We start from the raw sequence: 25,396 nt of genomic DNA, 5'->3' as shown, positions 1-25,396 counted from the left end.
GGCACATTTGGATTCCTGATCGGAGACACGAGCAAAATTTTATAAAATCGGAAACATTCGGTAAAAAGTGTGGGAAAATATTTTCACTGTCACTGAAATATTTAGAGCACTTTGACTACAATAATGGTGGTGTATGATGAACATGGGATATCAGCAGAAGTACAGTAAATGTAATTGATCACAATGAACCTTCCCAAAAGGTATAATAAAGTTTCAGCAGGGCAAGGAGTTGAATTAAAACATAAGTTTTACTAATTACCATAAAAGTTAATGGTCAAAAAGTACATGTAGACAAACAAGACAATATATACATAAAGCACTAGTGCTCAATTTCAACAGTGCTCATAATAAAATATTGGTTTGTTCTCATCAAAGTTTATTCTCGCTTCTCTTTTCAATTACATGTTCACCATATAGGAGCAAATGGGAAGTATTAATAATAAAGGGGAGAGGAGGAAGTTACCTTGATCTCTAAATATTCCATGTCATGCCCCTGCATTGTTCCTGCCATATCAAGGGCATTACTCAAGTATGGACCTGTTCGAAGATTACCCAAAAAGGTTTCTGTTGCCTTCCATTGCGTTTCCCCCTCTGTTCGGAGGTTCATCAGGGGAAGATTGGGTCAAAATATAGATACTATGGGCTCTTGCAGTGGCAAGTAGTACCCAGCGAGCTGACAGGTTATGTCAGTACCCCTGCATGGGGGAAAAAGGCTTGTTCCATCCTCCTGTCTGTGGTCCTATATATATCTATATATGTACAGTAGAAGGGGAAGTGGGAGGAAGAGAGAAAATAGAATTGTTGCTGCACTAAGTCCTATTTTGGTAAAACAATCAGGGAATACAGGAGTACAGTGGGTGAACATTTGAGGAATATTCGCAATGGGAGAGATAGACCACTAGCCAAACATGTGAATCATCATAAGGGAATCGCTGAGGTCATCAAATTCATGGGCATTTACAAAATCAAACCACTCATGAGTGGAGGAGAATTTGATAGGATGATGCTATTATTATTATTATTATTATTTATTATTATAGCGTCATTTATTCAATGGCACTTTACATGTAAGGAGGGGTATACATAATAAAAACAAGTACAGTAATCTTAAACAATACAATGGTACAGGAGGAGAGAGGACCCTGCCCACGAGGGCTCACAATCTACAGAGAGAATCCTGCAGAAAGACACTACCGTTGGCAACTGAGGTTTCTCATCATTCTGACATATGCTGTAGTGGCCCACTGAATGTGTGCGCTAGTTCTCCCATGTGCTCATCCTCCAACCTAACCAGTGGTTGGGCATCAGTGCACTCAGTATCTTCTACTTTTGGGGCAGAAGAAGGTGGATGGGCCACAGAACCACAGCCAGCTGAGTCATCAAAAAGCGGAAGAGACTGCCGCAGGACTTGAGGCTCAGACCGATTGGGCAATTTGCAAATGGGTGAGATGGAATCCAGAAGACCATGGTCCTCAGGTGCAAACTGTGCACTTTCTGCAGTGGACCAAGTGGAAGATAATGTGAAGGAACTGGAGCCACTCTCAGCCATCCAATCTAACACGTTTTCAACATCTTGTGACCTCACCATTTGTGCAGTAGTATTCGGGCCTAAACATAGCATCTTGTCGCTTGTGTGAACCAGAGGAAGGTGTTATATTTGGGCATGTAACAGATACGGAATGAGCATGTACATTCCCTGCATTAACTACATTACCACCACCATGACCATATCCAAATCCCTTCTTTGATATTCTCCTCATTTTTGGAAGTGGTTTTTCTAAACACTGCTCTCAAAGACATCACAGAAGAGAGTATTTAGTTATGTGCAACAGTACTAAAAAAAATACACAGCAGTCCGGAAAAAAATGTGTTTGGACTTAGAAATGGCAAGTAGAGAGCTGATGCCAATTATTTATTTCACAGTCCACCAAAAAAACACGCTACTCCAGAAATGTTTTTTGGGGGGGCTAGAAATGGCAAAGAGACAGCTGATGCAATATATTTCTTTGCAAAACTACTGGAAAACACACAGTGGACCTGAAAAATTATTTCTTTGGCCTACTAATGGCAATGAGATGGATGATGCCAATTATTTATTTCTCAGACTACTAAAAAACACATAGAGGCTTAAAGGACAGTACTTCCACAGGCCAGGGGTGCAAAGTACACACAGCGGTTTATTGGACAGCACTACCACAGGCGGGGGCTGCAGAGAACACACAGTGGCATCAAGGACAGTACTCCCACGGGGAGGGCAAGAGGTGCATAGTGGATGCGTAGTACCGTATTTTCTGGCATATAAGATGACTTTTTAACCCCTGAAAATCTTCTCAAAAGTCGTGGGTCATCTTATACACCTGGAACGGCATGTGCGGAGCTCTGAGGTCGCTGCATATAGTGCAGGAAGCGGTCCGGGATAGTTCCCAGGGTCTGGAGGAGACCACGACCGCGACATCACAAAGGTCCTTCGCGGCGCTCAATGCATCCAGAAGCCGCCGCATGCAATGCTGAGAACCGGGAGAACTCTGGGGGCTGTCAGAAGGTAAGTATATCCATATTTTTTATTTTTCTTCTTCTTTTTTTACACGAATATGGATCCCAGGGCCTGAAGGAGAGTCTCCTCTCCTCCAGACCCTGGGAACCACCCGGGAATGCTCCCTGCACATGCTGTATAAGACGACACCCGGTGTATAAGATGACCCCCCAAAAATTGGGGGTCGTCTTATACGCCAAGTAATCTTATACGCCAAAAAATACGGTACCTCCACAGGCAGGGGGTGCAGAGTACACACAGCAGATTTTAGCACAGTACTCTCACAGGTATTGGTTTGAAAAGTACACACAGCTGCTTTTATCACAGTACTACCACAAATATGGGTTGCAGAGTACACACAGTATTTTTTTGCAGAGTGTGCAGTAAGAATCCATCCCCTATTCCAGCTGCATCCTATGCCTACACTAATGAAAGCATAATTGCAGCGGCATCCATGATCCTTCTTTTATACAGGCCAAATTGTGTACTGCCAGCAGCCAATAACAGCCCTGCTATTACTTGGCATGGCTGTGATACTTGGCATGGCTGTGATGACTCTGGAAGTGCCCACAGTCTAAAAACTTGTTTATCAACAAGCTTTTTTAGACTGGTGATTCCGAACAGGAAAACGGACGTACAGTAAAAAGTCAGTGTTTGGGTTCAGTAATGGATACTAGGTATCTGGTACAAACCCCAAACTTTCCAGTTTGGGTACGTTCATCCCTATTTAATATATATCTATATTTTAAATAGCATAATTTTTATAAGTTTGTTCTCCACTAGCCCATGTTTGTCTGTTTGTATTAAGTCAGTCTTGGTAACACTGGCACACCATGTATGTGCTGTTTCCTCTTAGTTCACCATAAAAAATGGTTTGAATTAGCATGTGTGCTTTATTATGTGTTTATGCGTGCTTTCTCGTAAGAACTTAATTTGAGTCTGAGATGCTAAATATTATATAATTAGAATATGTTATTGACTTGTGGATTTATGGGTAATGCTAGAAATGTGATGTGAGGATATTCATACATGTTTGTGCTCTTTTTTGCATTTTATGCAACATCATAATGAGTATAAAAGCAATTATATGCAGAAAATGTAGTCTTCATATTAAAGATACGTTGTAAAAATACTATAAGCTAATGACTTTCATTTCATTCATTTAGTAGTTCCAATGTCCAAGTCTGAATGCCACAGCAATATAGTATGTAACAGAATTTTTCACAGGAAGAAAACCTTCATCTGCCAAATAAAGTAGCAAGTGTATGTACTGTATATATATATTTGTGTATATGCTTGTTTATCTAAGGGCTCATACTCACCTGCGAGAAACTCGGAAACTCGGATAAGTCCTGCACATCAATGCCCGTCACTGCACCCGGCAATCAGGAGCGGAGTGTGCGGCTGCATAGCAATACATGCAGCCGCACGCTCCGCTCCTGAGTGCCGAGTGCAGTGACGGGCATTGACGTGCGAGACTCATCCGAGTTTCTCGCAGGTGAGTATGAGCCCTTATACTGAGAAGAGGATAAAGGAATTAAATGCCCTTTGTACCAGTCTTGGAAACCAAAGAGACTAATGTAAAATACATCTGAAGTTAAATCATTTTATTGATGAATTGAACCTTCCATTATATTTTTTTGCTTTCCTTATAAAGGACCTTTCTTTCATCAGCTTTACCATGTTACATTCACCATATCATGGAATTATGGAGCAGTGGCTCCAGAGCTGAATAAAACCTAGTTTTTATTTTTTTATTTTTCACCAATGTTGTGGAGATATTAGCTTGCAAACTTTATATACTAATTTTTCCCTCAGCAATGGGGAATTAGCAAAGATTAATCTATGGAGTTGGTTACTTTTTTTCCACATTGATGTTGAACCGTCATAGGCAGGAGGAGTAAAAAATACAAAAAAATAAAATGACCAACAAAAATGTCAGAACCAGATATCTCTGTGTGATAATAAAGACATGTAATGGCATTCAGCTCTCTCCAGCTTAGGCTACATTCACATTTGCGCTGTTGGGTGCAGCGTCGTCGACGCATACCGAAGCATGCGTCATGCGCCCCTATCTTTAACATGGGGGGCGCATGGACATGCGCCGGTATGCGTTTGTATTGTGTTTTACAATGCATGCGTCAGTTTGATGCACCAGACAGGGCACGGAGGATGCTACTTGCAGCGTTTTCCCTGCGCCAAAACTCAGGAACATTAGTACTTTATGACAACGCATGCGTCAAAAAACGCAGCGTTGTGTATTGCGTTGTTGGTTGCGTCGACGACGCTGCGCCCAACAACGCAAATGTGAACATTACCTTACTGTTGACATATCCTGAGATTAACCCCTTAGTGACAGAGCCAATTTGGTACTTAATGACCGAGCCAATTTTTGCAATTCTGACCACTGTCACTTTATGAGGTTATAACTCTGGAACGCTTCAACGGATCCGGCTGATTCTGAGATTGTTTTTTCGTGACATATTGTTAATGTTAACATTTCATCGATATTACTTGCGATTATTTATGAAAAAAACGGAAATATGGCGAAAATTTTTAAAATTTTGCAATTTTAAAAATTTGTATTTTTATGCCGTTAAATCAGAGAGATATGTCACAAAAAATAGTTAATAAATAACATTTCCCACATGTCTACTTTACATCAGCACAATTTTGGAAACAACATTTTTTTTTGTTAGGGAGTTATAAGGGTTAAAAGTTGACCAGCAATTTCTCATTTTTACAACACCATTTTTTTTTAGGGACCACATCACATTTGAAGTCATTTTGAGGGGTCTATATGATAGAAAATAACGAAGTGTGACACCATTCTAAAAACTACACCCCTCAATGTTCTCAAAACCACATTCAAGAAGTTTATTAACCCTTTACGTGCTTCACAGGAACTGAAACAATGTGGAAGGAAAAAATGAACATTTAACTTTTTTTTTGCAAACATCTTAATTCAGAACCATTTTTTTTATTTTCACATGTGTAAAAACAGAAATGTAACCATAAATTTTGTTATGCAATTTCTCCTGAATACGCCAATACCCCATATGTGGGGGTAAACCACTTTTTGGACGCACCGCAGAACTTAGAAGTGAAGGAGCGCCGTTTGACTTTTTCAATGCAGAATTGGCTGGAATTGAGATCGGATGCCATGTCACGTTTAGAGAGCCCCTGATGTGCCTAAACAGTGGAAACTCCCCACAAGTGACACCATTTTGGAAACTAGACCCCTTAAGGAACTTATCTAGATGTGTGGTGAGCACTTTGAACCCCCAAGTGCTTCACAGAAGTTTATAACGTAGAGCCGTGAATATAAAAAATCACTTTTGTTTACACAAAAATGATCTTTTCGCCCACAAATTCTTATTTTCACAAGGGTAACAGGAGAAATTAGACCACAAAAGTTGTTGTGCTATTTCTCCTGAATACGTCGATACCCCATATGTGAGGGTAAACCACTGTTTGGGCGCACCGCAGAGCTTGGAAGGGAAGGAGTGCCGTTTTACTTTTTCAATGTAGAATTGGCTGGAATTGAGATTGGACGCCATGTCGCGTTTGGAGAGCCCCTGATGTGCCTAAACAGTGGAAACCCCCCATAAGTGACACCATTTTGGAAACTAGACCCCTTAAGGAACTTATCTAGATGTGTGGTGAGCACTTTGAACCCCCATGTGCTTCACAGAAGTTTATGATGCAGAGTTGTGAAAATAAAAAAAAATTTTTCCACAAAAAAGATATTGTAGCCCCCAAGTTTTTATTTTCACAAGGGTAACAGGAGAAATTGGACTGTAATAGTTGTTGTCCAATTTATCCCGAGTACGCTGATGTGCCATATGTGGGGGTAAACCACTGTTTGGGTGCACGGCAGAGCTCGGAAAGGAAGGAGCGCCGTTTTGGAATGCAGACTTTGATAGAATGGTCTGTGGGCATTATGTTGCGATTGCAGAGCCCCTGATGTACCTAAACAGTAGTAACCCCCCACAAGTGACCCCATTTTGGAAACTAGACCCCCCAAGGAACTTATCTAGATGTGTGGTGAGAACTTTGAATGCCCAAGTGATTCACAGAAGTTTAGAATGCAGAGTCGTGAAAATAAAAAATATTTTTTTTTTTCACAAAAAAGATATTGTAGCCCCAAAGTTTTTATTTTCACAAAGGTAACAGGAGAAATTGGACTGCAATAGTTGTTGTCCAATTTATCCCGAGTACGCTGATGCCCCATATGTGGGGGTAACCCACTGTTTGGGCGCACGGCAGAGCTCAGAAGGGAGGGAGCACCATTTGACGTTTTGAGCGCAAAATTGGCTGTCGTGTTTGGAGACCCCCTGATGTACCTAAACAGTGGAAACCCCCCAACTCTAGCTCCAACCCAACTCCAACACACCCCTAACCCTAATCCCAACCTGATCCATAATCCTAATCACAAACCCTAACCATAATCACAACCCTTACCCCAAAACAACCCTGATGTCAACCCTAACCATAACCCTAATCAAAACCCTAAATCCAACACACCCCTAATCCTAATCTCAACCCTAACCTCAAACCTAACCCTAATCCCAATACACCCCTAATCACAACCCTAGCCTTAACCCTAATCCCAAACCTAACCCTAATCCCAAGCGTAACCCTAATGCCAACCCTAACCCTAATACCAACCCTCATCCAAACCCTAACTTTAGCCCCAACCCTAGCCCTAACTTTAGCCCCAACCCTAACCCTAGCCCTAAGGCTACTTTCACACTTGCGTCGTTTGGCATCCGTCGCAATCCGTCGTTTTGGACAAGAAACGGATCCTGCAAATGTGCCCGCAGGATGCGTTTTTTGCCCATAGACTTGTATTGCCGATGGATCGTGACAGATGGCCACATGTCGCGTCCGTCGTGCACTGGATCAGTTGTGTTTTGGCGGACCATCGGCACAAAAAAAGTCCAATGAAACTTTTTTTGTACGTCGCATCCGCCATTTCTGGCCGTAACTCCGCCCCCTCCTCCCCAGGACATAGATTGGGCAGCGGATGCGTTGAAAAACTACATCTGCTGCCCACGTTGTGCACAATTTTCACAACGTGCGTCGGTATGTCGGGCCGACGCATTGCGACAGCCCCGTACCGACGTAAGTGTGAAAGAAGCCTAACCCTAAATTTAGCGCCAACCCTAACCCGAAATTTAGCCCCAACCCTAACCCTAAATTTAGCCCCAACCCTAACCCTAAATTTAGCCCCAACCCTAACCCTAAATTTAGCCCCAACCCTAATCCTAAATTTAGCCCTAGCCCTAACCCTAGCCCTAACCCTAGCCCTAACCCTAGCCCTACCCCTAACCCTACCCCTAACCCTAGCCCTAACCCTAGCCCTACCCCTAACCCTACCCCTAACCCTAGCCCTAACCCTACCCCTAAACCTACCCCTAGCCCTAACCCTACCCCTACCCCTAGCCCTAACCCTAGCCCTAACCCTACCCCTAACCCTACCCCTAGCCCTAACCCTACCCCTAGCCCTACCCCTAACCCTAACCCTAGCCCTAACCCTACCCCTAACCCTACCCCTACCCCTAACCCTAACCCTAATTTTAGCCCCAACTGCTGTTCTCCTGCCGGCCAGCAGATGGAGACAGATGGTGGGCGCACTGCGCATGCGCCCGCCATTTTCTTTTCCCAGGCAGCCAGGAGGAGCAGCAGGAGGACCCAGGGACACAGGTGAGTATGCTAGGGTCCCCGAATCCCCCTATTTCTCTGTCCTCTGATGTGCGATCACATCAGAGGACAGAGAATTACACTTTACTTTTTTTTTTTGCGGTCGCCGGTAAACAGTTAATTACCGGCGATCGCAAAACAGGCGTCGGTAAAACCGACCCCGATCATGTTCTTTGGGGTCTTGGCTACCCCTGGCAGCCGAGACCCCAAAGATTCCCCCGGTGCCGGCCGGCGGGCGCACTGCGCATGCGCCCACCATTTTGAAGATGGCGGCGCCCACCGGGAGCCACGAGGAGCACCGGTGGGAGATAGGTGAGTATCGGGGGGCTACCTGGGACCCCTTTTTTCTGTCCTCCGATGTGCGATCACATGGGAGGACAGAGAAATTAAAAAGAGATCACGTTTTGGTTTTTTTTTGCGATCGCCGGTAAACGGTTAATTACCGGTGATCGCAAATGCGGGTTCGGTAAAAAAAACCCCGAATCATGTTCTCTGGGGTCTCGGCTACCCCCGGCAGCCGAGACCCTGCAGAAAATCCGACTCTGGGGGGCGCTATTCACTTTTTCCACAGCGCCGTTAATTAACGGCGCTGTGGTTTAAGTACCCTTAGCGGCCGCTGTTAAAAGGCGTATCGGCGGTCGCTAAGGGGATAAAAGAGGGGAAAAGGAGTAGAGGCAAGCTGTGTGTTGTTACAAACACTTCTGCATCTGAATAGCTCATCTCTTGGCAGGTTTGGTGTGGGGGGAGCAGTACTAGAACAAAGCTATGAGATGACATCTGACAATGCTATGAGATGAGAGCTGCAGATATAAAAGTGTTTGTAATGAAGAAAGTAATAATTGCCCCAGAGATTAATTTCTTCTACTGACACCTTTCAGGTTCAGGTGTATAAACTTTTCTAGCTAATATCTCTGCAATAGAAATTAAAAAAATAAAATAAAAAAATTAGTCTTGCAGCCACTATTCCATGGTGTTGCCAGTTTAACAAGCAATATCTGGTGTAAGGTTCTCTTTAACAGTAATGTGTCTTCAGTATGCCATTGCATTGCATGATGCATTAAAATGTGTTATGTTTATCAGCATTCAAGAAAAATCACCAACTGCAGATATTTTATGTTAATTCCTAGACATGCTGTTTCCAGTATGTTTTGTTGCTGTTTATATGCATGGTTACAATTTTATTCGTAGATGTATCTCTGATAAGTCAAAAATACATGTCAGGAAGATGTTCTTAGTTTAGTCTGTAAAAATTACAGTAGCGTCACAACTGAGCCACAGAATGTACTTATTTACTTACTTTTACTTATTCCATGTTAAATTATGCAAACATTGAAAAATTAATCCCTTAATTATTGGGATTTTTTTCAAGTGCCTCATCCAAAAAAAATTATACAAATGTATACAGACATGATGTATGCTGATACGGTTCCATCCCTCAGGGTTTCCGGGATGGATGCATTTATTGACAGCTCAGCCATCCAATCTGGTACGGGGGCATGCTGAAGCTTTCGTTGCTTTGATTGACAGCTCAGTCATCCAGTCTGGTACAGGGGCATGCTGAGCTGTCAGTGTTAACCTCCACTGTTATGTACGTCATCAGATTCTAGGGCCTGCTAGGCAGAGTGTTAGGTATAGTATCACCCTCCAAAGACCGCTTCTTTGATTCTCTGTTTATTATCCTCATTCTGGTGTTTCATATATGTTTGTATAATTATTTGATCATTAATAAAAGATATCTTTTAGGATTATTCTTTTTTTGTTTAGTTTGGTATGTGGTACACCCTTTGAGTCTATTGTTATTGGATTATGATTGACAGCTTGACTATCCAATTTTCCAATTTGAGACTCAGAGGCACTGTCTGTCTCCAAGTATTAATTTTCCCAGGTGATTGCCATGCTACTTAACTGAGCTGTTTCTCCCAGACCTCTGCCAGACTGTGCCTTCAGCTAAGTGAGCCTTGAGTTCTGTATGCTTCACCTTTCGTTGCTTGACCTTGGACCTCGTTCTGACCATCCGTCTGTTTAACCACTTCTGCTCTGATCCATTATTCTCCTTGTAATCTGACCTCGTAAACTTACCTGACTTTGCTTTTGTCTCTTCCTCCTGTTTATTATGTACCCTCCTGGCTTCTAACCTTAAACTCCTTGACTATTCTGGCTCACAGTTTGGCCGTGAGAAGTGACTGGCATCACAATGCTCTTTAATTAAATTCAATTAAAAAGTAAAACTAATCCACAAAAACCAGGCCTTAAATAGCTACAGGCAGAAAAAAGCTATATTGACAGAAAAAAAAGATTGAATGATTGCGAAGATAAAAAAAAGTGAAAAAAAAGCCAAACAGCATAATTGTCATGACATCAAAATTCAGAACACACTTCTCTTGTGTTAAGTCTCCTACATGTATGGCTGTGCTTAACTGACACAAAATTGCTGTACTCTGTGCTTGGGACAGACTGTTGAAGTAAGTGAGGAGCTGGAGGTCATACGGCCACATGTGGAAGCACAAGGAACAGAGTAGAATTGTAACACCAAGTGAATTATGAAGTTTCCTAATTTTTCATAAGCTTTACTATGCTAAAATAATCGGTTTGCCTGGAAAAAAATGCTTTAACGTGTTAAAGCTACCATTTCCACCATGTAATATTCCCACTGACCATCTTATATCTGTAGACATATTACTTTTTAATTAAATTTTGGGAGATCAATGTAAAGGGGTTTAACTTGCTAATTTTTACTATTTCTTGTTTACTATACAGTTTGTTATAAAAGAAGCTGCTGAAAATCCACAAGCTCATGTTATTTCTAGTGTCCTTATTTTATCAAATATTATGGTCACGATTGAACTACTGAGATTACATGATAGAATTAGTTTCCCTTTTCTAACTCTTGGCTTTGAGCGTTGGAAAGATCTTCCTAATTACACTAGAAATAATTTAGTGGATACAGATATTACACACATGTGGTGGATATGTTTAGCCCTACATAGCTATACTGTACTTCAAAAGGTTCAAGAATTAACCAGTGCACTATAACTTTAATACTTTACAGAAAATACTTTAAGTAAAACCATACCAATTTCAGCATTTCATATCTTAGGCTACTGAATAAGATGTAGATGTGTTTAAAATGTTCTTAGACAGATGAACAGCAATTACAAAATGTATATAATAATGTTGGTCTTACTTGTTTATGTGGGAATCCTAAAAAGGATAAATTGTTTAAAAATCTGAAAATCTGACCAAAATCTTGCCCTTGTGTTCCATACATACAGTACATTATAGCTCATCCTGGCTTTAGTTGGGAACAGTGTGTTTTAAATCATTGTTCAAAAGTTCACATCTTATTTCAATCTATGCTCTCCAATGGCCTTGCTTCTTAGCAGGACAGTAAAATATAGTCTGGTAAAATTTTCTGGCTTGTGAAGAAACAAGATCCTCTCTGAAAAAAAAACAACAACTCAGCTCCATCTTTCTCAGTCAGGACAAACTGCCAGCTCTCTGTGGTGACAGGCTACACAGCCTATTATATTCTATAGGGTGGGAGAGGAGAGAATGAATGAGGAGCAGATTAAGGAAACAGGCATATGGGCGCCTAGAAAGATTGTACTGACCTTTTTAAGTATTTACCTCAATTTAAAGCTGGATTCACATCAACACTGCTCAGTACTGCTGTATAATTTCTTTATTGCCTCTGTGGCTTCTCTCTGTAAGGAAAAAGTAATGAAAATCAGGAATCGACTTCTCTATGTATCAGAGAAATTAAAACAGATCATTATAACAGATCTCTACCCACCAGAGTCAATTGCAAATTAAGAGTTAAAGGTGTTTTCACATGTCTAAAGTACATTTTAATCAATAGATCTTGGCATATTAATAAGTTCTACAATTGGATGTGTTCAAAGATATCCCTGTGCTATAATCTTATAAATGTGCCCCTGCTATGTAATAGTAGATGGTGGCCCGATTCTAACGCATCGGGTATTCTAGAATATGTATGTAGTTTATTTATGAAGATTTCAGAATAATGCAATGAATACACAGGATTTTCAGGGTAAAATATATTTATTATCATTAACCCCTTCCCGATCTGTGACACAGCGTATGCTTCATGAAAGTCGGTGCCAATCCGAACTGTGACGCATATGCTGTGTCACAGAATGATCGCATCCCTGCAGGTCGGGTGAAATGGTTAACTCAAATTTCACCCGACCTACAGGGACAGAGGGAGTGGTACTTCAGCCCAAGGGGGGCTTCGCCCCCTCGTGGCTACGATCGCTCTGATTGGATGTTGAAAGTGAAACAGCCAATCAGAGCAATTTGTAATATTTCACCTGTAAAAAGTGGTGAAATATTACAATCCAGCCATGGCCGATGCTGCAATATAATCGGCCATGGCTGGAAACACTGATCTGCCCCCGCCACCGCCACCAATCTCCTCACCAGTCCTTCCTCCGTACACTGCTCCGGTCCCCTCCATCCTCCTGTCCGCTCCCCCGTCCTCCTGTCTGCTCCCCCGTGCTTTGATCCACCCCCCGTGCTCCGATCCCACCCCCTCATACTTACCGAGCCTCCCGCCCTCTTGTCCATGGGCACCACCATCTTCCAAAATGGTGGGCGCATGCGCAGTGCGCCCGCCGAATCTGCCGGCTGGCTGATTCGTTACACGTACATTTTGATCATTGTGATAAAACCTATCACAGTGATCAAAATAAAAAAAATAGTAAATTAACCCCCCTTTATCACCCCCTTAGGTAGGGACAATAATAAAATAAAGAAAATATATTCACTTTTGCTTTTCTACTAGGGTTAGGGCTAGGGTTAGGGTTAGGGCTAGGCTTATGGTTACGGCTAGGGTTAGGGTTAGGGTTACAGCTAGGGTTAGGGTTAGGGATAGGGCTAGGGTTAGGGTTAGGGTTAGGGCTAGGGTTAGAATTAGGGTTAGAACTAGGGTTAGGGTTAAAATTAGGCTATCTGCACATGGTGCGGAATTGGCTGCAGATCCGCAGTGGTTTTGTAGCAGTTTTCCATCAGGTTTACAGTACCATGTAAACCTATGGAAAACCAAATCCGCTGTGCCCATGGTGCGGAAAATACCGTGCGGAAACGCTGCATTGTATGTCAATTCTTTGTGCAGATTCCGCAGTGCTTTACTCTTGTTCCTCAATAGGAATCCGCAGGTGAAATCTGCACAAAAAACACTGGAAATGCAGTGCCTTTTACCTGCGGATTTTTCAAAAATGTTGCGGAAAAAACTCACACAAATCCGCAACATGGGCACATATCCTTAGGGTTAGTGTTGGAATTAGAGTTAGGGTGGTAATTAGGGCTAGAGTTGGAAATAGAGTTAAGATTAGGCTTTTGGTTAGGGTTATGGTGTGTTGGGGTTAGGGTTGTGGTTAGGGTTGGGATTAGGGTTAGTGTTGGGATTAGGATTAGGGTTAGGGTTAGGGTTGGGATTAGGGTTAGGGTTGTGGTTAGGGGTGTGTTGGGGTTAGGGTTGTGATTATGGTTATGGCTAGAGTTGGGATTAGGGTTAGGGGTGTGTTGGGGTTAGTGTTGGAGTTAGAATTGAGGGGTTTCCACTGTTTAGGCACATCAGGGGGTCTCCAAATGCAACATGGCACCACCATTTATTTCAGCCAATCTTGCGTTCCAAAGTCAAATGGTGCTTCCTCCCTTCCGAGCCCCGATGTGCGCCCAAACAGTGGTTTTCCCCCACATATGGGGTATCAGCGTACTCAGGACAAACTGGGCAACAAATATTGGGGTCCAATTTCTCCTGTTACCCTTGTGAAAATAAAAAATTGCTTGCTAAGACATCATTTTTGAGGAAAAAAAAATTATTTTCTTATTTTCACGGCTCTGCGTTGTAAACTTCTGTGAAGCACTTGAGGGTTCAAAGTGATCACCACATATCTAGATAAGTTCTTTTGGGGGTCTAGTTTCCAAAATGGGGTCACTTGAGGGGGGTTTCTACTGTTTAGGCACATCAGGGGCTCTGCAAATGCAACATGAAGCCCGCAGACCATTCCATCAAAGTCTGCATTTCAAAGCGTCACTACTTCCCTTCCGAGCCCCGATGTGTGCCCAAACAGTGGTTTACCCCCACATAAGGGGTACCAGCATACTCAGTGCAAACTGGAAAACAACTATTGGGGTCCAATTTCTCCTGTTATCCTTGTGAAAATAAAAAATTGCTTGCTAAAACATCATTTTGAGGAAAGAAATTTTTATTTTTTATCACGGCTCTGCGTTGTAAACTTCTGTGAAGCACTTGGGGGTTCAAAGTGCTCACCACATATCTAGATAAGTTCCTTGGGGGGACTAGTTTTCAAAATGGGGTCACTTGAGAGGGGTTTCTACTGTATTGGCCCATCAGTGTCTCTGCAAACGTAACATGATGCCCGCAGACCATTACATCAAAGTCTGCATTCTAAAACGTCACTACTTCCCTTCTGAGCCCCGACGTATGCTCAAACAGTGGTTCCCCCCCCCACATATGGGGTATCAGCGTAATCAGGACAAACTGGACAACAACTTTTGGGGTCCAATTTCTTCTGTTACGCTTGTGAAATTAAAAAATTGCAGGCTAAAAAATAATTTTTGAGGAAAGAAAAATGATTTTTTATTTTCACGGCTCTGCGTTATAAACTTCTGTGAAGCACTTGGGGGTTTAAAGTGGTCACCGCACATCTAGGATAATTCCATGGGAGGTCTAGTTTCCAAAATGGGGTCACATGTGGGGGAGCTCTAATGTTTAGGCACACAGGGGCTCTCCAAATGCGACATAGTGTCCGCTAACGATTGGAGCTAATTTTTAATTCAAAAAGTAAAATGGCGCTCCTTCCCTTCCAAGCCTGGCCGTGTGCCCAAACAGTGGTTTACCCCCACATGTGAGGTATCACTGTACTCAGGAGCAATTGCCCAATAAATTTTAGGATCCATTTTATCCTGTTGCCCAAGTGGAAATAAACAAATTGAGGCCAAAATAAATTTTTTGCGAAAAAAAGTACTTTTTTATTGTTACGGATCAATTTGTGAAGCACCTGGGGGTTCAATGTGCTCACTTTGCATCTAGATAAGTTCCTTGGGGGGTCTAGTTTCCAAAATGGGGTCACATGTGTGGGAGCTCCAATGTTTAGGCACACAGGGGCTCTCCAAACGCGACATGGTGTTTGCTAACGATTGGAGCTAATTTTTCATTCAAAAAGTCAAATGGCGCTCCTTCCCTTCCGAGCCCTGCCATGTGCCCAAACAGTCGTTTACCTGCACATGTGAGGTATCAGTGTACTCAGGAGAAATTGCCCAATAAATTTTAGTATCCATCTTAATCTGTTGCCCATGTGCAAATGAACAAATTGAGGCTAAAAGAATTTTTTTGTGAAAAAAAAGTACTTTTTCATTTTTACGGATCAATTTGTGAAGCACCTGGGGGTTCCAAGTGCTCACTATGCATCTAGATAAGTTTCTTGGGGGGTCTAGTTTCCAAAATGGGGTCACTTGTGGGGGAGCTCCAATGGTTAGGCACACAGGGGCTCTCCAAACGCGACATGGTGTCCGCTAAAGATTGGAGCCAATTTTTCATTGAAAAAGTCAAATGGCGATCCTTCCCTTCCGAGCCCTGTCGTGCGCCCAAACAGTGGTTCCCCTCCACATATGGAGTATCGGCATACTCAGAACAAATTGTGCAATAACTTTTAGGGTCCAGTTTCTCTTTTTACCCTTGGGAAAATAAAAAAATTGTTGCTAAAAGATCATTTTTGTCACTAAAAAGTTAAATGTTCATTTTTTCCTTCCATGTTGCTTCTGCTGCTGTGAAGCACCTGAAGGGTTAATAAACTTCTTGAATGTGGTTTTGAGCACCTTGAGGGGTGCAGTTTTTAGAATGGTGTCACTTTTGGGTATTTTCAGCCATATAGACCCCTCAAACTGACTTTAAATGTGAGGTGGTCCCATAAAAAAAATGGTTTTGTAAATTTTGCTGTAAAAATGAGAAATCGCTGGTCAACTTTTAACCCTTATAACTTCCTAACAAAATTAATTTTTGTTTCCAAAATTGCGCTGATGTGAAGTAGACATGTGGGAAATGTTATATATTAACTATTTTGTGTCAGATAACTCTCTCGTTTAACAGAATAAAAATTCAAAATTTGAAAATTGCGAAATTTTCAAAATTTTAGCCAAATTTCCATTTTTTTCACAAATAAATGCACAAATTATTGACCTAAGTTTACCACTATGAATAATCAGGATCACTTTGCACTCAATACAAGTAGGTGCTTAGGAGGAAAAAAATAAACTCAATAGAATAGAACAACCTCCAGCACACATAAAAAAGGTGAGAAAAGTCTTATCTTCAATTCACAATGATGCAATTTTATTCATTAATTCTGGGGGTTCACAGCCATGAAACAAAGTATAATGAGAGATTTTCCCAACGTTTCGACCGTAAAAAGGTCTTTATCAAGGGTACAATCTATACAAATAAAAACAAAAAATACAACATAAATAAATTGTATACTATGAAAATACAGATAATAAATCAAGAACTGTTATTACATAACATCAACAAAAATACTGGTAGTCCATATATGTATCCGAACTCTCAAAATCAACACCATGGAAAAAAGTAAATATGATATCCATTTATCAAATTAATCATAAAACCAGGTGTTCACATAATATAGGCCTTGAAGGCAGGACAATAAATGATGCATGGTTCCAAATGAACCTAAAGAGAAAATAATGGGTAAATAAATCAATAAATAACTAAATGTCTATAATCACCCCAATAGAGGTCAGAGCCGTGAAAAAATAAGAATGGGGAGGTACAAATGTATATAGTCGCTCTATAATATACAAATCCTGCACAAAATGTATAGCACATAAGCTTTAAGGATATAAATAAACACACGAAAGTTAGTAACGATGTATCCCCATAATGAGCCAGAGGTCCCCGGGAGAAAAAAGAAAAAGACCACCAACAATGAACAAATAAACAAGCCTCAGCGTGCTGTGAAAGATAAATACCTTTAGTGGTGAACAAGATAAGAAACGGCCTCCCCGAGCAGTAATGGAGCAGTGTGTAGAAGGACCTTATATAGGGCACTGATGTAATCTCCGGTCAGTCACATGTGGTGAAGCCGAGTCATCCCGGAAAAAGCCGAACAAGAGAGAGGAGAAGTACTCATGTGTCGTAACCATGGCACCGGGAGAAGCCGAGTGATATAGTAAAGCAGAAGGGAGAGAAAGCCACGCAGGCACAGACATATAAAGCGTCGCTCATATAGTACCGGAATCAAAAGAACTAGGAGAATAAAAGATAAAATGCTGACGCTAAGCAGTGCAAAACTATATGAGAGGAAAGGAAACAAAGAATATTAACAGGAAAATAAAAAGAGAAAAAGGGAAGAAAAAAACCAAAGAAGAGGAGATAAGCGCTCATTTAGGGGATACATACCTATACATCAAGGAACCTATGAAAAAGAAAAGATAAAAAAGAAAAAATAAATGACTCAAATATAATGACTCCCCTCCCTTTTTTAGAACAAAGGCGGGGGAGAAGTACAAAAGGCCGACGAGGAGGGGCCGTAGACAACACAGTGCTCGAGAGTTCACGGATACGCACACGATCTCAGGTAGGGACAACCAGATTGTCTACAACATATCATCCTATAATCTCTCACCCACTGAATACAACGTCCTACAAAAGGGACTATCGTTTTGCCCCACCCCCTCCTTCAACGGCTTCATACTAGATCAAGAGCTACATCGTTTTTTTAGGTCTTTAAGATTAAAAGTACATTTTAATAGCAATCCTACTGAGGAAAGGACTGCTGATGTTAACAACTCGAGTCAATCTGTAACATCATTTCAACTTAAACAATTAGGCCTCAGAGTCTCTAGCAATTACAATCCACCACGCACTTATCATCCTGTTGAGACCTATATTTCACTAGTTAAGAGGGATGTTGAAGCAGACCTGAAATCCATTCAAAAAGGCTCCATACGTATACATAGAAATTTGTCTGTTATAGAAAAAGATGCATTGAGAAATTTGAAAGAGAACAAGCGGATAGTGATTAAACCCGCCGATAAGGGGGGGTCCATAGTGGTCATGGATAAATCACATTACACATCTATCATACAGTCACAGTTGAATGATAGAACCACATATCAGTCAATTGATCGAGATCCTACTTTTGATGTAGCAAGGGAGATACGTTTGATTATAAAAACATATAAAGAAAAAGGTACGATTGACGCCAAATTAAGTGAATATCTCATCAATACCCAACCGATGATACCTGTATTTTACGTATTGCCAAAGGTGCATAAGGACTTAATGAATCCACCAGGACGACCTATTGTGGCGTCAACTAATTCCCTTCTTTCTCCCCTGGCCATCACATTGGATCGTATTCTTACTCCCCTGTTACATAATATTTCTTCATATCTCAAAGACACAACAGATTTTCTATCTAAATTGCACGCCATCACTCCCGTGGTTTCTGGGTGCACACTCGTCACGTTAGACGTGAACAGTTTATATACGTGTATCGATCATCAAAGAGGTATTGCAGCGGTTCAATGGTTTTTGACAGAACATACTGATTTTTCCCCTGATCAGCTTCAGTTTTGTGTGGATTTACTATCCTGTGTTACACAAAAACTTCTTTATGTTTGGCGATCAGTATTACATACAAAGAACTGGGACAGCCATGGGTTCGAACATGGCACCGCCATATGCAAACATTTTTATGGCAGCTTTTGAGGAAACTTATGTTTATACACATCCGTTATTTCAAACACATTCTGTATACTGGAAACGGTATATAGATGATGTTTTTATGATTTGGAGGGGGGGAGAGGATCTTCTCCTTCGGTTCGTAAGTGACATTAACACCTGTGTTCCTAATTTGTCATTTTCCATGCAAAAAAGTAATGTATCCATTAATTTTTTGGACACAATGATTACATTAGAAGCTGACGGAAATCTTGATGTGGACCTGTACTGTAAACCAACTGATAAGAACAGTTTGTTGCATTATAGTAGCTGTCACCCTCGACATGTCAAGCAGTCTTTACCTATTTCTCAATATCATCGGTTATCACGGATTGTCTCTAATGAGGAGAAGCAGGCGATACGACATCATGAAATGTCAGTTAAATTCCTACAGCGTGGGTATCCTTTAAGAACACTTCAAAAGGCGACAAATAATATTAGGAACAACACGGTGAATTTGGGGAGACAAAGAATACCTTTTGTCAGCACGTTTCATCCATATCTTTATAAGATAAAAAACTGTGTCTTACGTCACTGGGATTTGTTGGGTAAAGCATATCCGGGTATCCCGGAATTTAATGACACTCCCATCATGTGTTACAAAAAACCCTCGAATCTCAGAAATCTTTTGGTTAAGGCTGACATTGGGTCCGATAAACCCCATTACACACAAAGGACTCTTTCTACACAGAAGCGAGGTACGTTTCCTTGTCTTCATTGTTTTCAATGTTCTAACATCACGAAGGGAGAGACCTTCTCACACCCCCGATCCGGAAAAATTTTCAATATAAATGGTTTTTTCACATGCAATTCCTCTTATGTCATATATTTGATTAAGTGTCCATGCGGTCTCGGGTATGTTGGGGAGACTTCCCAGCATATCCGGGACCGCATATCCCAACACAAGTCTACCATCAGGTGTCAAAAGCTAATGCTACCTATTCCAGCACACTTTGCTGCTGCTGGACATAATGTGTCTCAACTTAAATATCAGGTCATAGAGAGTGCAGCATTACCTAGACGGGGAGGTGATAGGATCAAGAGACTTAAATCCAGGGAATCTTTTTGGATTTTCACATTACAAACACTGGAACCGTGGGGACTGAATAGGGAGTATGAGATCAGTTATTGAATATATTTTGATTATACGTCACAGTGTTTAATAAGTAGGCTGTATGTATATGTATATATATTTGAGTCATTTATTTTTTCTTTTTTATCTTTTCTTTTTCATAGGTTCCTTGATGTATAGGTATGTATCCCCTAAATGAGCGCTTATCTCCTCTTCTTTGGTTTTTTTCTTCCCTTTTTCTCTTTTTATTTTCCTGTTAATATTCTTTGTTTCCTTTCCTCTCATATAGTTTTGCACTGCTTAGCGTCAGCATTTTATCTTTTATTCTCCTAGTTCTTTTGATTCCGGTACTATATGAGCGACGCTTTATATGTCTGTGCCTGCGTGGCTTTCTCTCCCTTCTGCTTTACTATATCACTCGGCTTCTCCCGGTGCCATGGTTACGACACATGAGTACTTCTCCTCTCTCTTGTTCGGCTTTTTCCGGGATGACTCGGCTTCACCACATGTGACTGACCGGAGATTACATCAGTGCCCTATATAAGGTCCTTCTACACACTGCTCCATTACTGCTCGGGGAGGCCGTTTCTTATCTTGTTCACCACTAAAGGTATTTATCTTTCACAGCACGCTGAGGCTTGTTTATTTGTTCATTGTTGGTGGTCTTTTTCTTTTTTCTCCCGGGCACCTCTGGCTCATTATGGGGATACATCGTTACTAACTTTCGTGTGTTTATTTATATCCTTATAGCTTATGTGCTATACATTTTGTGCAGGATTTGTATATTATAGAGCGACTATATACATTTGTACCTCCCCATTCTTATTTTTTCACGGCTCTGACCTCTATTGGGGTGATTATAGACATTTAGTTATTTATTGATTTATTTACCCATTATTTTCTCTTTAGGTTCATTTGGAACCATGCATCATTTATTGTCCTGCCTTCAAGGCCTATATTATGTGAACACCTGGTTTTATGATTAATTTGATAAATGGATATCATATTTACTTTTTTCCATGGTGTTGATTTTGAGAGTTCGGATACATATATGGACTACCAGTATTTTTGTTGATGTTATGTAATAACAGTTCTTGATTTATTATCTGTATTTTCATAGTATACAATTTATTTATGTTGTATTTTTTGTTTTTATTTGTATAGATTGTACCCTTGATAAAGACCTTTTTACGGTCGAAACGTTGGGAAAATCTCTCATTATACTTTGTTTCATGGCTGTGAACCCCCAGAATTAATGAATAAAATTGCATCATTGTGAATTGAAGATAAGACTTTTCTCACCTTTTTTATGTGTGCTGGAGGTTGTTCTATTCTACTAAGTTTACCACTAACATGAAGCCCAATAGGTCACGAAAAAACAGTCTCAGAACCGCTAGGATTTGTTGAAGCGTTCCTGAGTTATTACTTCATAAAGGGACACTGGTCAGAATTGCAAAAAACGGCCAGGTCATTAAGGTCAAAATAGGCTGGGTCATGAAGGGGTTAAAAGGCGATACTCCCTCTCCCATCCAGCAGCTACAGACCATTGCCATATTCAATGGAATGGGAAGTGCAAATCAATTCATACTAACTTTATTGTTAATAGTCAATATTTTCGATCAACTAACAAAATGCAACAGGAATTAGCAACAGAGAAATATAACTCAAATAAATATTTAATGTTCACAATTAGTGTTGAGCGATACCGTCCGATATTTGAAAGTATCGGTATCGGATGGTATCGGCTGATATCCGAAAAATATCGGATATCACCGATACCGATATCCGATACCAATACAAGTCAATGGGACACAAATATCGGAAGGTATCCTCTATGGTTCCCAGGGTCTGAAGGAGAGGAAACTCTCCTTCAGGCCCTGGGATCCATATTCATGTGTAAAATAAAAAAAAAAAAAAAAAAATTGATATACTCACCCTCGGACGCGCCCTGGTTGTAACCGCTGCAACCGCCATGATTCCGTTCCTGAGAATGAGCGCGTTAAGGACATTCGATGATGTCGCGGCTTGTGATTGGTCGCGTGAGCGCTCATGTGACCGCTCACGCGACCAATCACAAGCTGCGACGTCATCGAAGGTCGATTTTGCCATAATCCATGTTAAAAATGTATATTTACACCTTTAGAAAAAACACAAAACATTTGCCATTTGTCAATGTTTTGTTTCATTAGTTATTAATAACCACAATAACCGAAGAAAATAATGGATGGCACTCACCAATGTGGTTTTCACTTGCTTTATAAGATGCTGTGTGGCTCAGGCAGGGGAGACATGTGGAAGGTACGGACTACAGCTGTTTCGCGCTTCAGTGCTCCATCGGGTCCCTTGCACATGTCTCCCATGCCTGAGCCGCACAGCATCTAATGAAGCAAGTGAAAACCGCATTGGTGAGTGCCATCCATTATTTTCTTCGGTTATTGTGGATTTCCGACATTTTTTTCCATATGGATTGAGCACCTACAGCGGTGTTTTTGCAGGCTATATGGCATTCATGATTTAGTGTGGTTAACCTCATTTCATCACTTTGAGGTAAAGGCGACGCAGTGGTGCCAAACACTCTTCTGCTGTTGGCTTAGGCTACTTTCACACTAGCGTTTTTTGCAATACGTCGCAATGCGTTTGACAGACTGCTTACCATCCTGGCACCCCATTTGACACAGCAAGACACGGTGATGAGGAAGGCCATCTCTGCAGAGGAAAGGCTGCTCATCAACTTGCGGTAAGTAACAATTTTTTGGGGGGAATGTCGTTAGGTCTCTATTTTACACGTCTCTGTGTCCAGTATGTGTGATTAAACCCACCCAGTCCTCCTGTTGGACAGGGGGCACACATACACACACACACGTGAGATACGGGCGAGTGTTGCATGGTAATCCCCGGCCCTGCCGCCTGCACTCTGGAGCGGAGTGTGCACCCACATACCAATACATGGAGCCGCACTCTCCACAACGGAGTGCATGCAGCAGGTCCGGGGATTACCATGCAACACTCGGTCATATCTCGCATGCGTGTGTGCACAAGTCCCATCAGGCCTTTTATTAATGTTTTTTACACCCTTTGTGTTGTGCTGGGTGTTAATGCCATCATTACTGAATGGTGCTGGACGCATATTATAGCGGCCTTAACTTGTGACATGTTGTAATTACCTTTTTATGTGACATTTCTAATTTTCTTTTTTGTTTCTTTGCAGATTTTTGGCCACAGGAGAGAGCTATACATCCCAGCACCTCCAATTTAGAGTTGGTAAATCTATGGAATCAGATGCTTCAGCAGCTGCTGAAGCAGATGTGGATGCAGCAGCTGCTGAATTGGATGTTGATTCAGCAGAAGCTGTGGGAATGGAGGGAGAGATGGTCCCTCCCACTCCAGAGGAACTGCCTGCTCCATCCTCTGTGTCGCTGTCCTCTAAATCAGCTGCAGACATGTTTCCTTCCGTCCTGTGGGGGGAAAAAAAGATCATTAATAAAAATTTTAGCACAACATATTATATATAAATAATCTTGTGGAGTGGATTTTAACTTACTTTCTCAATGTCCGGCTGGTCACAATAAACTGTAGCTCTTCACTGAAGGGGAATTTTGTTTTGCTTGGCGAAGAGCCACTCTTTGAACAATCATTTAGAAATTTTGTAAATCGGTCTCTGATGGAGCGCCAACGTTGCCTCACATCTTTATCTACCAAAAAAAGGTTCCAAAAAACAACAACAATTTATTAGAGATCTAAACAAATTATATTTTTAATATACTCAAGGTTTACTAAATAAATGTAATTATAATTACCTATTTTCTGCTGTGTTGCCCCAGGATATTTGTCCCAATCCGGGAACATGTCGCGAACTATTTTGGTCCACGCGAGTTCCCTGAAGTACTTATCCTTATAGGATTCATCGGAAGGGTCCCATAGGGCCGGATAATCACGAACCTACAATGAATACAATAGTGTCATCTCATAGTCTATAGCACGACCAAGTAATGTTACACAAATGCTTTTAAAAAGTTGAAATATATCAAAGTAACACCTAATAAATGAACACAAGCACAAACTGAAAACACAAACACCAATAAAAACGTTCGTGTGCAGTTGTTTTACTACTAGCTCTGGCGCCGTCAATCCTGAGCGGTGCGTGCGCCAATCAACAACATTAAGTAAAAAACCCACTATAAACTGAAATAGTTAGGGTAGGGTTAGGGCTCATAACCCTAAGGACCCTACCCCTAAAGGGATCCTAACCGGAAAGGGATCCTAACCCTAACCCTACCCCTACCCCTAAAGTGATCCTAACCCTAAAGGGATCCTAACCCTATCCCTACCCCTAACCCTACCCCTAACCCTAAAGGGATCCTAACCCGAAAGGGATCCTAACCCTAACCCTACCCCTAACCCTAAAGGGATCCTAACCCTAAAGGGATCCTAACCCTACCCCTAACCCTACCCCTACCCCTAACCCTAAAGGGATCCTAACCCTAAAGGGATCCTAACCTTATCCCTACCCCTAACCCTACCCCTAACCCTACCCCTAACCCTAAAGGGATCCTAACCCTAACCCTACCCCTAACCCTAAAGGGATCCTAACCCTAAAGTGATCCTAAACCTACCCCTAACCCTACCCCTACCCCTAACCCTACCCCTAACCCTAAAGGGATCCTAACCCTAAAGGGTTCCCAACCTTATCTCTACCCCTACCCCTACCCCTAACCCTACCGCTAACCCTAAAGGGATCCTAACCCTAACCCTACCCCTAACCCTACCCCTACCCCTAACCCTAAAGGGATCCTAGGGTTAATGGGTTGCTATTGTAAGGTGGCATTAAGCACGGTTAATAATGGAGAGGCGTCAATAAGACGCCTATCCATTATTAATCCTATTAAAGGGTTACTATAATATATGTGGACCCCCTAAAAAAAAAATACATAGGGTCCCCCTATATTTTTAGGCCAGAAAGGCTAGGCAGACAGCCATGGGCCAATATTTGAGGCCCGGGAAGGGGTTAAAATACCCATGGCTGTTCCCAGGCTATGAATATTAACCCACAGCTGTCTGCACAGCCTTTCTGGCACTAAAATATAGGGGGCCCCAAAAAAAAAAAGTGTTGGGGTCCCCCTATATTTTTAGTCCAGAAAGGCTAGGCAGACAGCCGTGGGCCAATATTTGAGGCCCGAGAAGGGGTTAAAATACCCATGGCTGTTCCCAGGCTATGAATATTAACCCACAGCTGTCTGCGCAGCCTTTCTGGCACTAAAATATAGGGGGCCCAGAAAAAAAAAGTGTTGGGGTCCCCCTA

At 41.6% G+C, this 25,396-nt stretch overlaps 2 long non-coding RNA genes across 2 annotated transcripts; one reads left to right on the top strand and one right to left on the bottom strand.

Annotated features, from left to right (window-relative positions):
• Positions 1-16,599: 16,599 nt before the first annotated feature.
• On the bottom strand, positions 16,600-17,711 carry LOC138674126 (uncharacterized). The gene is made up of 2 exons (XR_011320499.1): positions 17,270-17,711; positions 16,600-16,715 (listed from the first exon to the last, which is right to left on the bottom strand). It is a non-coding gene; the product is annotated as an uncharacterized lncRNA (long non-coding RNA).
• A 69-nt stretch (positions 17,712-17,780) lies between these two features.
• LOC138676168 (uncharacterized) lies at positions 17,781-21,377 on the top strand. The gene is made up of 3 exons (XR_011320749.1): positions 17,781-17,877; positions 20,262-20,707; positions 21,262-21,377. It is a non-coding gene; the product is annotated as an uncharacterized lncRNA (long non-coding RNA).
• Positions 21,378-25,396: the final 4,019 nt, after the last annotated feature.

This window comes from Ranitomeya imitator, chromosome 4 (assembly GCF_032444005.1).
Source record: "Ranitomeya imitator isolate aRanImi1 chromosome 4, aRanImi1.pri, whole genome shotgun sequence".
In the NCBI taxonomy this organism is placed as follows: Eukaryota; Metazoa; Chordata; class Amphibia; order Anura; family Dendrobatidae; genus Ranitomeya; species Ranitomeya imitator.
The sequence above is the reverse complement of the archived record's forward strand: the minus strand, read 5'-3'. Positions and strand labels throughout refer to the sequence as shown.